The sequence below is a fragment of the Gopherus evgoodei genome, chromosome 1 (genome assembly GCF_007399415.2).
Source record: "Gopherus evgoodei ecotype Sinaloan lineage chromosome 1, rGopEvg1_v1.p, whole genome shotgun sequence".
NCBI lineage: Eukaryota > Metazoa > Chordata > Testudines > Testudinidae > Gopherus > Gopherus evgoodei.
The window spans coordinates 341565894-341583191 of NC_044322.1; the positions used below are offsets into that span (position 1 = coordinate 341565894).

Below are 17298 nucleotides of genomic sequence, written 5' to 3' on the forward strand. Positions count from 1 at the left end.
CAAGGAGGTTAAGTCCATTAATGGCTATTAGCCACAACGGGTAAGGAATGGTGTCCCTAGCCTCTGTTTGTCAGAGGGTGGAGATGGACGGCAGGAGAGGGATCACTTGATCATTACATGTTAGGTTTACTCCCTCTGGGGCACCTGGCATTGGCCACTGTTGGACACTGGGCTGGACGGACCTTTGATCCGACCCAGTATGGCTGTTTTTATGTTCTAAGGCAGTTCATTCTCCATGCCTATTAGTCAGTTCTTGCCCTCTTTACTGAGACTGCCATTAAGGGTGTATACAATAGCAGTTGGGATAAATTGCTTATGTAACACTCAGAAAAAGGAATCTGCTCAAATATAGGTACTCTTTTCCCTCAACTACTGAGTAGGGAACAAAATTTAGGACAAAATCTGGTCCTCACATGTGTGCAAGACTGTTTTTGAAGTCAACAGGAGTCAGGCATGATTACCAAAGGGCAGTAATTGGCTCCGAGCCTTTTGATGCAGAGAATAATTTGTCTCCCCAAATTATGCTCTCTCAGAAATTGCATTGCCCGTTGCAGCGGTTTTGTCCAGGCTTAAGTGCCGGTCGGACTTACTACTGAGCACCTACTGGAGTTGCTACACAAAAGGTCCCATTAATGGCTTGGATGTTTGCCCTTTTCTAAGTGGTATGTGGGGGATGAGCTGTGTAATTTCCACTCAAGTAAAAATGGGACCTGTACAAACTGCTTTGAAGATGAAATTTTAATAATGTTCAGAGAGCTTTCTGTGAACTCCCTTTCCTGCCACTAAACAGTTTCAATTCTATTAGTTACTCTTCTGTGCATGCTGAAGCTGCCTTTTAAGTTACTATCTCTTCCATTCATAGAACCAATTAACTGTCCATTAATAAGCCCTATTTTTAGTTTTATCTAGAGAAACTAATCTACTGAAATATGCCATAATTTTTTTAAGTGGGTCAGTTTGCCTTTGGTTTTAAATCGAGAAGCGATAGAATATTATTTGTTCTTCTGTATTCCAAAGAAGAATCTATATTTTCCAAGATGTTCCCAACAGAGTTATTTAGCAGAAGCAGGCTATGGACTTAACATAAGGAAGTGGTGCATTCTAAGAAACCTCCTGTCTGAGATGTTCAGACTACTTTACAAACATTAATTGTTTTATCCTCAACATCCCAATTTGGTAGTACATATTACATTCAACTTAAAGATGAAGGAATTTAGGAACTGGAGAGTAAGTGATTTGCCAAAAATTACTCAGATAGTTTCTTGACAAGGACAGACTATCCTTCCTAGCCCTCCCCTCATGTCTGGAATGGCTGGATGACATCTGTCTCATCTCTAATCTATATGAAAAATTTAACTTTACATTTTAACAGCTTTAGCATATTGCAGTTGTTTAAAAAGCATTTAAAACATACCAAAACAAGCAAACATAACAAGTCACTTGAAGACAAATACCGGTACATCCTCATGCCAAAATAAAAATAAAAATTAAAGACGTGTGCACAGCAAGAATCTCTGGGGAAGATGCAGCTAATCCATCCAGAGGAAAAATAATCCAAAACACAAATATTTAGTGGGTGAAAAATACTCAGGAAACAATAATCCCAAAACAGACCCAGGTGCAGTAGTGGGGAGCTAATTAAAAATATAGCTCCATATGGTGGGGAAAAAAAATAAATGCAAGTTTGGACTACATATGCCAAGGCACCATGTCATCGGCCAGGGAAGAGAAATCCTTACTCTAATAGAGTAAAATAAACACATTCTTACTATTTTCAACTCAAAACGATTAATGGAAGTTTTATTTGAACCCCTTCTCCTACCTCCCGAAAGCCCAACTGTATTTTCAGCAATAGTTTATGGTCCAAAAACCACTTTCAACTTACTCTCACCTGTTGAAAAAACTAATAATTATATTTTCATAACAGAAAGTGAATTAAAAGTGATTAGGGTATGCCAATCTCTGCTGAAAGGGTGGTTTTCACTATGGAACGGGGACAGGGATACAGCAGTTTAATCTGTCACCTTTTCTTCTGTAACCCATCCTTATTTCTCTGCACATCTCTCCTCCAGGCCATGTGCTTCTTCTGTTAGTTTTGACCTCCCATTAACTTTTCCATATTCATTTAATATAATAGTCAGGGCAGAGATTATTTTGTGATAAGATCCTAGTTTTCTAACTTCCATGACTGGGGGATGTTGTCTCAAAATTCTCCCTTATGCCTACAACTGAGTATAATACTGGAATGTCGTCCCTTCTATAGGTGCTGACTTGCCCTCTGCCCCATGGATGTGGAGTGGAGGCAGCATGTGGAGCTAGGAGCTGGTCACCGCTTCCCAGGGGCCGGGTAAGGAACCTGCCCCAGCCCACCAACCCTCCCACTGTCCAGCACCTGCAACACCCCCCGCCTGGGCCACAACCTCCCCCCAAGCACCTATGGTGCCCCCAGGCCACAACAGCACCCCCCCAGCAACCACAGCCCTCCACTGGGCCATGCTCCCCAAATACTTGCAGCACCCCCTGAGTCCCCCCCGCCAGGACCCGCAGCACCCCTCCCCCCCAAGTTTTAGTCAGAAGTATATAGTAAAAGTCATGGACAGGTCACGGGTCATGACTTTTTGTTTACTGCCCCTGACCTGTCCATGACTTTTACTAAAAATACCGATGACTAAAACATAGCCTTAATTATTATTTGTGAATTGTCACAGTCCCAGCTAAGATCCCTCTTATGGATACTCACCAGGCAGCTTTGTTTGCATCTACATACTGAATCCATATGCTTCTTAGCTCCTGTGGGTTCATGCAGGCTCCAGTCACAGTCTCCAGGTCTAGCCTCTTAGGCACTCTTCCCAGGCACAGACCATCTGTCTTGTATCACTGCTAGGGAATGGGACTCTCATGGGCCAGTTGCCCTGGGCCCCAGGATGAGCCCCCAAATCTCTCCAGTACCTTAAACACACCCTGACCAGAGATCTACCTTCAAGGGCACTCCAGTTCATAGTTTAAGCATGAGGGACACGTGATTGTTGAAGCAAAAAACGCATGGACTTTGCAGATGAATTTCTAAAAAAACACGCTTTACTCATAGGAAAATCATGAAACCTAGGCAAAATAATAAACACCTGTATGCAATTCCCTCCTTTGGAGTCCTCACCACTCTTGAACATTCTTCTGGTTTTGATCTGTGCTTTTAGATGTCTCAGGTCCCCTCTCTTAGTCCCCACTCCTCCTTTCGGCTCAGTCTTGCTTTGTTTGGAGAGCAAGCTACTAAGAGCATAGTGTGTCCTTTTATCACTTCCAAGCCACTCTGTTATGTGACCTTCCTTGTCAGTCTCAAAGCTCCCATCAGATAATCAAGGTTTTAGAGATCTGTCAAGTGATCTGTTGCTTGGTTACTACCCACTGTAAGACCAGACTGGAAAACGGGTTTTTTTGCAGCTTTGACCCCACTCTTTAGCATACTCAGTATATTGGTAGGGCAAAGTCATTGAATATTAATGACCTTTAATTGCTGAGAATTGTTTGCTGTCAATACTCTTGTACTTTAAGTCCAAGATGGAGACAAAAAGACAACAGAGAAGACACAGTCCAATCTTACAATCACAATGGTGCTCACAAACAAAATGGAGTTTGTAGTTTAATGCAAATTAACACTGACATATCTTAACATATCCTAAATTGTCACATCATGAATAATTTGGCTAGATAGTTTTCAGACTGTGGGTTATTCACAAACAACTTTTAAACTGCTTGCAATGGCTATTTGTTCTCTGTTATTCAGATTGTGGGACTGGTCATCTAAATCACATGGCATTGTTTCTGTACCATGATTGGATGGAAGGCATATATGAGATGGGGGAATAATGAAAAACAAATAACTAACTTCAGGTATGAATTTTTGGGTGAAGATCATTTTTGCGAATTTTGTGAAAATGTCAGGGTTCAGGAACATGTTCCTGAATACCCAAGTTGTCCAAATACTCATGAATAGTTGGCTGTATGCCCATGAACAGTAGCATATCAAACTGAGGCTTTGATCCACAAAAGTATGTAAATCAGGTTTTCACTAACTCAGGCCTGGTCTACACTAGGAAACTAGATCAGTATAACTACGTTGCTCAGGGGTGTGAAAAATCCACATCCTTGAGCTATGCAGTTAAACCAACTTAACATCTGGTGTAGACAGTGCTAGGTCAGTGGGAGAATTCTCCCATCGACATAGCTACTGCCTCTTGGGGAAGTGGCTTCCTATGCTGATGGGAGAACCCCTCTCCATTGGCATAGGTGGTGTGTTCATTGAAGCACTACAGGTGTGCCAGTGCAGTGTTTTAAGTGCAGACAAGCCCAAAACAACTCTACACAGGATTAAGCATCCATATTGTTTAGCATTTTTAATTCTTAAAAAATGTATACGTTGAGGGATTTAGTGGAACTCCCTGTTAATAAACAGCACAAACAGAGCTATAAAGCTCTTGAGTTCTCTTGTATAGTTTTGGGTTGAATTTGTGAGATCAGATTTATCAGTAAATATATTCAAGATATGACATAATAAGCTCTTATTTCCAGTGCCAATCATTCCACGATCTACCAGTTCAAATGACTATGTATCCCTTTTTCAATGGGTTTCAACTACAATGACATCAAAATTATAGCGAAACAATGATTTCCTTTGAAAATGAAACAGCAAAATGTAGGGTGCAACATACCTTACATTACAGTTTATTTTATGGATAGTCAAGATTGTGAGATCTGTAGAAAAGACAAGGAAGTAACTTGCTAATGACAAAGGGGAGATGAAGCTTCAACTATGACGAATGCAGTAAGGCCTTCAAGTGTATCAAGGGATTTCATTGCCCAAGTCTAAGGCTATTGTTTCCGAAGAGGAAATCATCATACATGCATAATCACCCTTCATCTTTGTATTAAGTCAGAACTAGCTGGTGTTTCTTGCTCTCATGCTCAGGGTCAAACTGCTCACCAGATTTGGGGTTGGGAAGGAATTTTCCCCTAGTTTGTCTGGGACCTTGAGATTTTTTTTTTGCCTTCCTCTGCAGCAGGGGGCATGGTTTGCCTGCTAGGATCATCTGCACATATCTCACCTGATCAATTCCCTGCCATTACAGGGGCCTCAGACATTGGGGTACCTCAGTTCTCTCCGTGTGGCAAACAACAGTTTAGTCTTTTGAGGACTGAAATGCTTCGGTCTAACTAAAATTTTTGGGTTTAATACACTGGTATTTGGTAAAAATTAATGTTGGCCTGTGATATAGAGGAAATCAGACTAGATGAGCAATTGGTCGCTTCTGGCTTTAAATGCTAAGAATCTGAGTCATTTTCCATTGAGCTGTTATTATTCTACACATTTCTAAAGCACCCATTGGAGTATCTGAGTGCGCATTTCATAAATTAGATTTATCAGACTCATGGCAGTCACCACCCAATGTTTGCTACAAAGCACAGCTTGGAATTCCATCCACATTCCTTGGCACCTGCCATAAGTAAATCACTCCCTTAAAAATCGTTTTGGAGATTAGTTACTATATTATTGTCTTATGAGTTATTGGTGTTATCCTACTGCATTCACGGTACATTAAAAAACTGGACTTGGAGAAATGCACAACAGATGGCTTTTTGTAAAAGAAGATAGCATTATCTGATTTTAATAACTTGTGTCAATTACATATATGGTAAGGCTTGGGCAATTTTAATACAATAGAGCCATAATGTTCTTAATGTGTTTTGTGATTACTTCACAGCAACAACAAAACCAAAACTAACACATACTTAAGAGATGCAAAACCAATGATAAAAATCTATTTAGAAATTCATGACCAGCTGGGAAATGAAAACAAACCAGGTTTCTAAAAAAAAAATCTCCCTAATCTCTCATAAAGTGGAAGCAATCTCATCTCAAGTATCTAAGGAGTTTTAAGTGGGGCTGAATGTGAAGGAGATACATGTAACTTCTGAGAGAGCAGAAAGCAGGAAAATGAGAGCAGCATTTGTAATGTATAGTGTATGCACTATTTTCCCCGAGAAGAGCGAGTATTAGTTGACAAATTTATCCATGTTTAAAATTAGGAAGATTACTTACCAGTAACTGGAATTTTCAGACTATATTGCTTCTACACATTGGCACTGTAGGACTTTGATTCTCCAAATCCTAGTACTGTGAGCAGCAGGGATTTCATTTGTCAGATTCTATTGCAAATGTAAGTAGAAACAATATATGGATGAAAATAAATTAAGCATTAGACATAGACAAATGAAGATGCTCAAATCAGCTCTGGGGAGAGAGATCTTATCAAGGTAATAGCTGGGACTGATTAGACACAATGACGTTGCTGAACCTTGACCTTCATATTTGAAATCTCTTGAAAATTTTTACTAACTCTTCCCTCATACATGAAGAGCTGGACAGCAGTGGGACATGTCTGGATTTAGACATCATATTATGCAAAACCAAAACTGATTCCATTTGTCTTGGCCTGGATGAGTATTTCTTCACCTGAGCGCTTGAATAGATTTGGTGAGCTTTTTCACAGTAAGCACAGAAGTACCGAGGGCACCTGGCAATCAGATCCATGATAAGGAGAATGATCCTGCCATTGTGAAGCTGGGTTCAAGGACTTCAGTTCCTTGGGTTTTGGATCCCTATTCAACTTTGGTAAAGGAGAGCTGGGTGTTGGGGGAAATAGAATACTAGCGAACAGGACCTACTTTGGCAGGATTACTTTCAACCTGTGCACACATTCAGCCAAAAATGGAGGTAAAAAACTGCACAGGCCAACCAACCCCAAGGAAAGTGCACTTCAAGTGCAGCACACATTGGCCTATTGACAACATCTCACTGTGACATGACAAACACTTCTTGAACCCAGAGGACTCTGGTGTCTGATATTTTGAAGCTCTTCCAATGATCACCTTTAAGGACTAACAGTCAATCTACAGGAAACCCATTCTATCCATGTATTTCTAATGCACGAATCTTGGTGGTATTTAGGTGCCATATGCATAAATCTAATTAACTACATTCTGTTCAATGTTAGGACTTAGACATTGTATACTAAAATAGGACCTAGACGCTCTTCTGCTCCTTTAATTAAGCAATGGTCCTGCTTGTGATCCTTTTGAGGGTTGATTTCAAGAGGTTTTCAAATGGCATTCTGTAACTTTGTTGTTGGGTTAAAGCCCTGAGCAAAGAGAAGTGTATTTCACCATGTCAATGTTTTGCCAGATTTCCCAGTACGACACTAATCTATTTTCACTAATGAAGTTTTTGCCGCAACAGAAAATCAGCATACAGTATTAGGAAAAACACAGGAGACTGTCGCATTTTATATTGTCTCAAGACAATAAATGAAAACAGCAAACTCATATTTTTATTGGTTACATCTTTATTACAGCATCTATATATACATTTGATTGAGAGCCCTGAATGCACATAATTACGAACATAATAAAATATTTACAGCAAAGAAAAAGCAATTCAAGATTTTAGAATAAAAATTACATTTCAATATCAATGAACTTGTAAATGAATACAATAAATAACCAAAATATGCTCTAATTTAAATATATACCTAATCTGTATGTTCTGTACCTCTAATACAATTTTTGTAAGTTAACTGGGAGCACAGAAAGTTTTAATACTTTTTAAAAGTGTTCTGATTAATGTTTAGACCTTTGTATTTACCTCTGTCATTTTTGTTTTCAACCCATCTTGCACATGGGAATTGTTCAATGAATGAACTTGTGTATAGTAAAACAATGAAGGGAACAGCCATTTCCTCAGGCCAATGATGATTTATGTTAGTCAAAAATGCTTTCTTCACTGGCAAAGTGTAATAGAGCTAGAGACACTGAGAATAATGGATTTAAAATAATTTAGTCTTAGTTATCCTGCTTCTTGCAAAAGGCAAGCACCAAGTTTAAACATACCTAGTTTTAAGATCAGTTTGAAGAGATGTTGTCTGTCTTCTGCACCAGGATATGATAAGCTCCATCATGGTAAGCTCCAGCAGAATACATGGTCTTTGACATCAGGGAAACAGTGTTCTTATTAAACCTAGCTCTGAATACCTAAGATATCTGGAGCTGTTGTTTGTAGTAACCCTAACACCCATGGACTTCAGAGGAGCAAGATTAAGCTCTGTAGAAGAGGGAATATTACATTCAGCAGGTGACAGCTCCAGGTATCTCAGGAAATATTAGGCACCTATCTTTCATTGATTTCAAAGAGATTTACACACCTAAATGCCTATAAAAATCTGGCCCATAAGGGCTAAGTTTAGTAAGAACTCTATAATAGCACCTCCTGAATGTGGACCTGATCCCACAAAGTGCTCAGAGCTACTTGCAGAGTGCAGAGTGCTTTCAACTCCCTTGAGCCAAATCCCGAGGCTCTTACTTAGATACGCCCTCACTCGAGATAAAGGGAGTTTTCCTGGGTAATTAGTGAGTAAAAAAATGACTAAAGTTTCAGAATTTGGCTCATCTCTTTGCATTTTGAAAAGCTTCTTCTCATGGTACTCGGCACCATCGGTGGTGTGACTACAGCCATCCAAGAGAGATGCCGATACCTTAAATATTCCCATGAAACAAAGACAGTGACATCAGAGGTTGAATTGAAAAAAAAAGTTGTAATATTCTTCTAGTTCCACATACAATATAAGCTCTGCACACTTGCAGTGCCAAAATGAGATGCCACTGACAGTTGATTGTGCAGATTTTCACTATGGCACCCAGGAAGTGAAAGTTCATAGAGATGCATTAGAGTAACATCTATATTATCTTAATAAAATTTAACAATTTAGGCTGAAATAATATAACTGGGTGGGAAATGTACATATACAAGTAGACTGTCCAATTAAAAATAGCATCTTCCTACTCATATCTGCTCTCTTTGCACATGCAGATTCATCTCTGCTGACTTTAGCAAATAATATTACATTTTACAGCTTTCTACTCCAATTACCTCCGTAGATAGAGTCACAGCACAACTAGCTAAAGACAAAAAAAAATTGCTGTTAGCTTTTGTAAGTACATCAGAAGCAGGAAGTCTGCCAAACAATCCATGGGGCAACTGAATGATCAAGGTGCTAAAGGAGCACACAAGGAAGACAAGGCCATTGCAGAGATGTGAAATGAATTCTTTGCATGAGTCGTCACTGTAAATAATGTGGAGGAAATTCCCACACCCGAGCCATTCTTTTGTAGGCGACAAATGTGAAGAACTGTCCCAGATTGAAGATTCAGTAGAGAAGGGTTAGGAAAAGATTGATAAATTAAACTGTAGTACGTCTTCAGGACCAGATGGTTTTCATCCAAGAGATCTGAAGAAACTCAAATATAAAACTGCAGAACTATTAACTGTAGTAAGTAACCTATTGCTTAAATAAGCTTCTGTACCAGATGACTGAAGAATAGCTAATGTAACACCAATTTTTTTTAAAAAGGCTCCAGAATCAATCCTGATAATTACGGGTTGGTAAGCCTAACTTCAATACCAGGCAAATTGGTTGAAACGACAGTAAAGAACAGAATTATCAGACACAAAAGTGGACACAATATATTGAGGAAGAATCAACAGGGTTTTTGTAAAGGGCAATCATGCCTCATCAACCTATTAGAAGTCTTTGAAAGTGTCAACAAACATGTGGACAAGAGTGATCCAGTTCATATAGTGCACTTGGACTTTAAGAAAGCCTTTAATAGGTTCCCTCAACAAAGGCTCTTAAAGAAAGTAAGCAGGCAAAGGATAAGAGGGAATGTCCTCTCATTGATCAGTAACTGGTTAAAAGATAGGAAACAAAAGGTAGGAATAAATGGTCAGTTTTCACAATGGACAGAGGTAAATAGAAGAGTCTGTTGTATTAATTTTAATTAAATAAATGCGCTAACGGTGTTAACATAACTCAATCAATGTCTAACATTAAACATGGTCCAGGGCTTGGTATACAGAGACATATGCTTGCTTAGCACCCTGGCAAACACACCATTAAAAATCCTTTTAACCTTTTATTAGGTACAGAAAAGAAGGAAAAACAAACAGTTAAAGCAGCAAAGAGTCCTGTGGCACCTTATAGACTAACAGACGTTTTGGAGCATGAGCTTTCGTGGGTGAATACCCACTTCGTCGGATGCATGTAGTGGAAATTTCCAGGGGCAGGTATATATATGCAGGCAAGAAGCAGGCTAGAGATAACGAGGTTAGTTCAATCAGGGAGGATGAGGCCCTTCTCTAGCAGTTGAGGTGTGAAAACCAAGGGAGGAGAAACTGGTTTTGTAGTTGGCAAGCCATTCACAGTCTTTGTTTAATCCTGAGCTGATGGTGTCAAATTTGCAGTTGAACTGAAGCTCAGCAGTTTCTCTTTGAAGTCTGCTCCTGAAGCTTTTTTGCTGCAGGATGGCTACCTTTAAATCTGCTATTGTGTGGCCAGGGAGGTTGAAGTGTTCTCCTACAGGTTTTTGTATATTGCCATTCCTAATATCTGATTTGGGTCCATTTATCCTTTTCCGTAGAGATTGTCCAGTTTGGCCGATGTACATAGCAGAGGGGCATTGCTGGCATATGATGGCGTATATTACATTGGTGGATGTGCAGGTGAATGGTGTGGCCGATCTGGTTAGGTCCTGTGATGGTGTCGCTGGTGTAGATATGTGGGCAGAGTTGGCATCGGGGTTTGTTGCATGGATTGGTTCCTGAGTTAGAGTTATTATGGTGCGAGGTGCAGTTACTGGTGAGAGTATGCTTCAGGTTGGCAGGTTGTCTGTGGGCGAGGACTGGCCTGCCACCCAAGGCCTGTGAAAGTGTGGGATCATTGTCCAGGATGGATTGTAGATCCCTGATGATGTGTTGGAGGCGTTTTAGCTGGGGACTGTATGTGATGGCCAGTGGAGTCCTGTTGGTTTCTTTCTTGGGTTTGTCTTGCAGTAGGAGGCTTCTGGGTACATGTCTGGCTCTGTTGATCTGTTTCCTTATTTCCTCGTGCGGGTATTGTAGCCGCCTCCTCGACAGTCCAGATATATTAGGTCCATTGCCCCTCTAAGGAGATCAACGTACAACAGTCTGCTGCCTTAAATGGAGTTATTTCAAAAATTCACAGCATTGGATTAGTTTTAATTAAAGGATAAAACAAGCTCATTTACTTACAAAGAAATAGATGTTAAGTGAGTACAAGTAATGAGGCATTAAAGTCAGAAACAGTTACAAGAAAAATAAAGATAAAACACTTTCAAAACTTAACAAACTAGACTTGGTTCAAAATGAAGTCCCTTACCACACGTTTTCAGTACATTGCTGACTGAACTCTCACGCCAGGATCTGCTCCAACTGTTTCTTTTCGTCTTCTTAGGTGAAAATAGATGGATAGGGAGAGAGAACTTGGGGTGTTTTGCCACCCTACTTTTATAATTCAGTCACCCTTTGAAATACATTTTCCTGAGAGTCACTCTTAGATAAAGTTCTTCCGAGCTGAGAGCAAGGACACATGGAGCCTGATGGGGGAAAAGTTCCATGCTGCTCTTTGCCAGGACCAAATCTGGTTGTTCCTACCCCTCTTCCTTGCCAAAGAATGACCACTTGATAGGTGAGGGCCCATCAGCTTTGATGAAACCTGGCTGGGGCATCAACTTGTCCTTTGTCTTGGAGAAACAGGTATACCCATTCCCCAGACTTGTCTGGCAAACAGACTTCAGTCTCATGATTTCAGCTTATGTTCATAACTTTACATATAATGTTGATATTATTGACAAGCAAATTATTAGTTTTCAAATGACAAGGTACAACAGTTATTACAACAGTGTGTAGGGTATGAATACAGTGGTGCATTCCGTCACAGGCAGTACAGTTTGGAAAAGAGACAGCTAAAGGTGGGCATATGATAGAGGTCATGAATAGTAAGGAGAAAGTGAATAGGGAAGTGTTATTTACCCCTTCACATAACACACAAATCAGGGGTCAGCCAAAGATATTAATAGGCAGCTGGTTTGAAATAAACATAAGGAAGCGCTTCTTCACAAACTGCAGTCAACCTGTGGAACTTGTTGCCATTTGATGTTGTGAAGGTCAAAAGTATAACTGAGTTAAAAATGAATGAAATAAGTTCATAAAGAATAGATCCTCAATGGCTATTAGGAAAAATGGTCAGGGATGCAACCCCATGCTCTCGTTGTCCTTAAATCTCTCAAAGCCAGAAGCTGGGACTGGATGACAGGGGATGGATCACATGAGATTGCCCTGTTTCGTTCATTCCTTCTGAATCATCTGGCACTGGACAGTGTCAGAAGTCAGGATCCTGGGCTAAATTAACCATTGGCCTGATCCAGTTCTTATTGTATTGGAGAATGAGCTGGATCTATTGTGGCTTGCACATCAATCAACTCAGAACTGATGATGACTGAGTCAGAAAATTAGCGTGATTCACAACCCAGTATGAGTTTGTGGCAATGGCAATCAAGAAAGAAATGTTTTTAGTTGCACAATGATCAAATTTAATACAGAATCATCAAGACACAAACAAATATAGAATCCCATAAGGTCATTTTTAAAAGAAGTTTATAGATTTTAATTACACTTCAACACACTTATTTCAGCACATCCTCTCCTCCTTCAATGGCTTCAGAGAGCCGGATCCTGCTTAAGTGATGATTTAGGCTGATTCTTTTTTCTTTTTTGGGAGGTGGGGAAAGGATATTATCCAGAGCCAGTTGACTTCTTTAACTGAGGTTGAGTAAAATTTACATGCAAATAAAACTTTTCACTAATTGCATATCTTCCTACAGGACATTAGAGGTGCACTTTAAAAATCTCAAAACATAAAGATAGAGGTGAACCTCAATCCATTGTACAGCACATTGGGCATGAAATTCTGATCTGACATGGCAAGATTTTTATTCCTCAGGGTCAGCATAGCACGTTGTCCCATCACCCATCACTGGTAGCACTCCTGCAATGCATATATATGAGCAGCTCAAAGTGGTTGGACTTCATGACATGTGGGTGTGACGTTGCACTCCATATGCTTTATGATAATATGCTTTGAATGTGAATATAATGTAACTGGAATATGCTTTATGCAAAAGGTCTCTTGTAAGGTATCATTACAAAGCTTATAATCTACTGAGTGTGTTCATCCTATTTGTATGTATGTATCATTCTTGCATCTAAAACTAGAAATATGAAGTTAACTTTGAGGTCCTAATGTAATTATGCAAAGTGTGGGCCATTAATAGTGGTTTAGAATCTTGATGGCACCCATTGACTAGGACAATTGGCTGTAGATGGTTTATTTACCTGCAAGCCTTCTTGTGGACGTGGGGGCCAATCCATGGGTAATAAAGAATGAGGTCTTACAGTGACATGTGACCATGTCACTTGATACCGGAATCCATCTTAAACCTGGTGCTTTTCCATTCAGAAGAAGGGGTGGGAACCCAGAGAGACAAAGGATTCCTGCCTTGGGCCAAAGCTATAAAAGGGGGTGGAAAAGAACAAAGGGGGCAACAGTTATGAGAAATCCCCTAGTTACCACCTAAGTTGGAACTAACAAGAACTGTACCAGGGGAAAGGATTGGGCCCAAACTAAGAAGGGGTCTAGTCTGTGAAAGAAGCTTATTGGAACATCTCTAATGGTGAGATTTACCTGTATTCAGTTTCTTAATGTATTAGGCTTAGACTTGCGTGTTTTTGCTTTATTTTACTTACTTTGTTCTGTCTGTTATTACTTGGAACCACTTAAATCCTACTTTTTATACTTAATAAAATCACTTTTGTTTATTGATAAACCCAGAGTGATTAATATGTGGAGGAGCAAACAGCTGTGCATATCTTTCTATCAGTGTGATAGAGGGCGGACAATTTATGAGTTTACCCTGCATAAGCTTTATACAGAGTAAAACGGATTTATTTGGGTTTTGGATCCCATTGGGAGTTGGGTGTCTGGGTGCTGGAGACAGGAGCACTTGCTAAGCTGTTTTCAGTTAAGTCTGCAGCTTTGGGGGTGTGATTATGACCCTGGGTCTGTGTTGCAGCAAGCTTGCATGTCTGGCTCAACAAGGCAGGGTTCTAGAGTCCCAAGCTGGCAGGGAAAACAGGCTCAGAGGTAGTTTCAGCACATCAGGTAACAGTCCCAAGGAGGTCTCTGTAACTGAACCCCTCACAGTGGGCTAAAATCTTAACCTCAGAATTACAAAATGTAACTTTTTGCTGTAAATTATGTGTGTTCTTTTTAAAATGAACAAAAATACAGGTGTAAATAATCTTTTAAAAATGGAGAAAGGAATGGAGGGAAAGAGGTATAAAGGATCATCCACTTTCAACACTGCCACAGAAATCTCTACAATTGATGGAGTTTAGGATATTGCTGAAATCACCCTGTCAACTGACAACACTACCTAAATGATTAATACCAGTATTTTTTGCTGGGATACAGTTTTCACCATCCTTGATCACCAAGAAAGAGCTCCAGCTGTTCATCTTACCAATTGTATTACAGTTCATTGTGTAAGCACTAATACAAATAAATGTATTTTCTGTTCCATCATAAATGCGGTCTGGCAAGAATATATTCAAAGCACAAAGCTCCTTGGGACAAGGGAGAATGCAGGAAGGTAAATATCAAATGAAGGATTATCTTTACTTGTGAGGAATTATTCCCAACAAGAAACTAATCATCTTTTTCATCCAGAACTAGCAGGGCTATTTAGCAAGTAGAAGGACAATTTCCACTTTCTGCTAGGAGCAGTCCCTTTGAAGCCTTGAAGCCAAGGTTTTGGCTAGAGGCTGAAACTTTCAAAAACAACCTTAGCCCCGAACTTGAGAAGGGGAAAAAAGCTAAGAGCTTAGGGTTCCAGCTGAGTAGAACAATAGTGACAAATAAAACAAAGAAAAGAGGTGTTAAAATCAGAAGAAAAGAGGTGCTGAAGGACAAAGAACAGTAACAACTCAACAACATTGGGTAATCTAGACAGCCATGCACTGATGTAAACAGGGACAAACCTGTTTAACTTTTAAAATCAAATTAAATTAGATTCAATAATGCTGATACAGCCATTCTTTTTAAAAATAATTTCAGAAACTGACAAATTGGAAAGTTAAGCAGGATTATCTGTGCAACAAAAGGGGCTTGTCAAATAACACTTGCTGAGTAAAAGATCTGAATAATTTAGAGCAGGAGTCTCAAACTCAATTTGTCTTAGGGCCAGTGCCAGTCCTCAAATCCTCCCAGTGGGCCAATAATGTCACTGAAGGTGGTGTTCAGAAAACAAAAAGTTTATATTGTATTTTTTATTTTGAATTTCTTAGAAATAATAAAGCTGCCATGCAACTTTATACAATTCTTCGCCTGCCAGGAGAGTTTTTAGTGTTTACCAGACACCTGGCAACGCTTCAGTTCTGTCAGTTTGCTGATGTTTGGCCTCTGTAACTGAGCAGATGAAACCTTCAGGATTGCAGCAAGGTGTGCGTCAGATAGTTGTGTTCGGTATTTTGACTTCTTTATATTCATTGTGGAAAAAAGTGATGCTGCCTCCATGCCTGACTCTGCCTGGCAACTAATGATGCTGCCTCCATGGCTGATTCTGCCTGGCAACTAATGATGATATCTCTATCCCAGCCAATGGGAGCTACAGGGGATGATGCCTACAGTGGACATTGCCGGCAGTATCTGCCTGCATCTCTCCTCCCATCTCTTCTCCGCAGGCCACAGTGGGAAGGTTCTTGGGCCACAGATGGCCCGTGGACTGGGAGTTTGAGACCCCTGATTCAGAGGGTATATAAAACTTGCTGCAAGCCACTTAGTGCCAGGACCGGCTCTAGGCACCAGCAAAGCAAGCACGTGCTTGGGGCAGCACATTTCCACGGGCGGCATTCTGGCCATCCTTTTTTTTTTTGCCCTCCAGAAAAATCCATCTATGAAAAAAAAAATACATGAAGATCAAAAAAATCTCCAGTAGTGCGATAGGAGCATGATGTGAAAAATATCGTGTCCCGTCGTGACATGGTCACTCATAATATGAACATGCATCAATGTGTAAACGTTAATGGTTATTGATTAATTAAATCAGGAATCACGATTACCTGTACTGTGTACTGTGCTGCCTTATTGGCGCCATTCATGCCGATTTCCATGTCGCATTGGTGCCAGTGGTTATAGGGCTAAAATGCCGGGACAAAAACGAAAACAACTTTCCCGTGCTGCCTACCGGCAACAAAGAGAGAAACAGCAAAAAGAATTAGAAAAACTATCTTGTAATCAAATAATTTATGAACACTTTCTAGAATTTATACCGGTGAACGAAACTACTGGGAAAGCCCTCATAGATGTAATTCTACCGAGACTGGAACACTATGGAATACCTTTAGAAAATATGCGTGGCCAAGGGTACAATGGGGGGAGGGATGCTCAGTAGTTTCAGCATTGGCCTGCTAAACCCAGGGTTGTAAATTCAATCCTTGAGGGAGCCATTTAGGGATCTGGGGTGAAAATCTGTCTGGGGATTGGTCCTGCTCTGAGCAAGGGGTTGGACTAGATGACCTTCTGAGGTCCCTTCCAACCCTGATATTCTGTGATAACAGCTACAACATGCAGGTGTCCAGCAAAGAATAATAAAGTTTTTTTCATTCCTTATCATGCGTATTTGCTATTTGAAATAAGTCAGGACTTGTCATATGATCCTTCATTACAACATGAAGCTGAAAAATGGCTAAGAAAATGATACAGTTTCAATGTTCATGTTGCACAGTTCTTTGGCATAATATTCTAAATCAAATTATTTTGACCAGCAAAGTAATGCAGAACATAATTATAGACATATATAGTGGGGCTACTATAAGGTGGGTGCATAACTGGCTGGATAACCCTACTCAGAGAGTAGTTATTAATGGCTCCCAATCCTGCTGGAAAGGTATAACAAGTGGGATTCCGCAGGGGGTTCTGCAGGGGTCTGTTTTGGGACCGGCTCTGTTCAATATCTTCATCAATGACTTAGATGTTGGCATAGAAAGTATGCTTATTAAGTTTGCAGATGATACCAAACTGGGAGGGATTGCAACTGCTTTGGAGGACAGGGTCAAAATTCAGAATGATCTGGACAAATTGGAGAAATGGTCTGAGGTAAACCAGATGAAGTTCAGTAAAGACAAATGCAAAGTGCTCCACTTAGGAAGGAACAATCAGTTTCACACATACAGAATGGGAAGAGACTGTCTAGGAAGGAGTATGGCAGAAAGAGATCTAAGAGTCATAGTGGACCACAAGCTAAATATGAGTCAACAGTGTGATACTGTTGCAAAAA

The 17298-nt window shown here is 40.1% G+C and overlaps 1 protein-coding gene and 1 long non-coding RNA gene across 2 annotated transcripts in view; one reads left to right on the forward strand and one right to left on the reverse strand.

The window, feature by feature from the left end:
• Positions 1–17298, reverse strand: part of LHFPL3 (LHFPL tetraspan subfamily member 3) — a 438995-nt gene that overhangs the window by 244766 nt on the left and 176931 nt on the right.
• The window catches only part of LOC115646923, a 129597-nt gene that overhangs the window by 19727 nt on the left and 92572 nt on the right, over positions 1–17298 (forward strand). The window contains exon 2 of the long non-coding RNA XR_003999177.1: positions 2264–2347. This is a non-coding gene — a long non-coding RNA (uncharacterized LOC115646923). The remainder of the gene's footprint in view (positions 1–2263; positions 2348–17298) is intronic.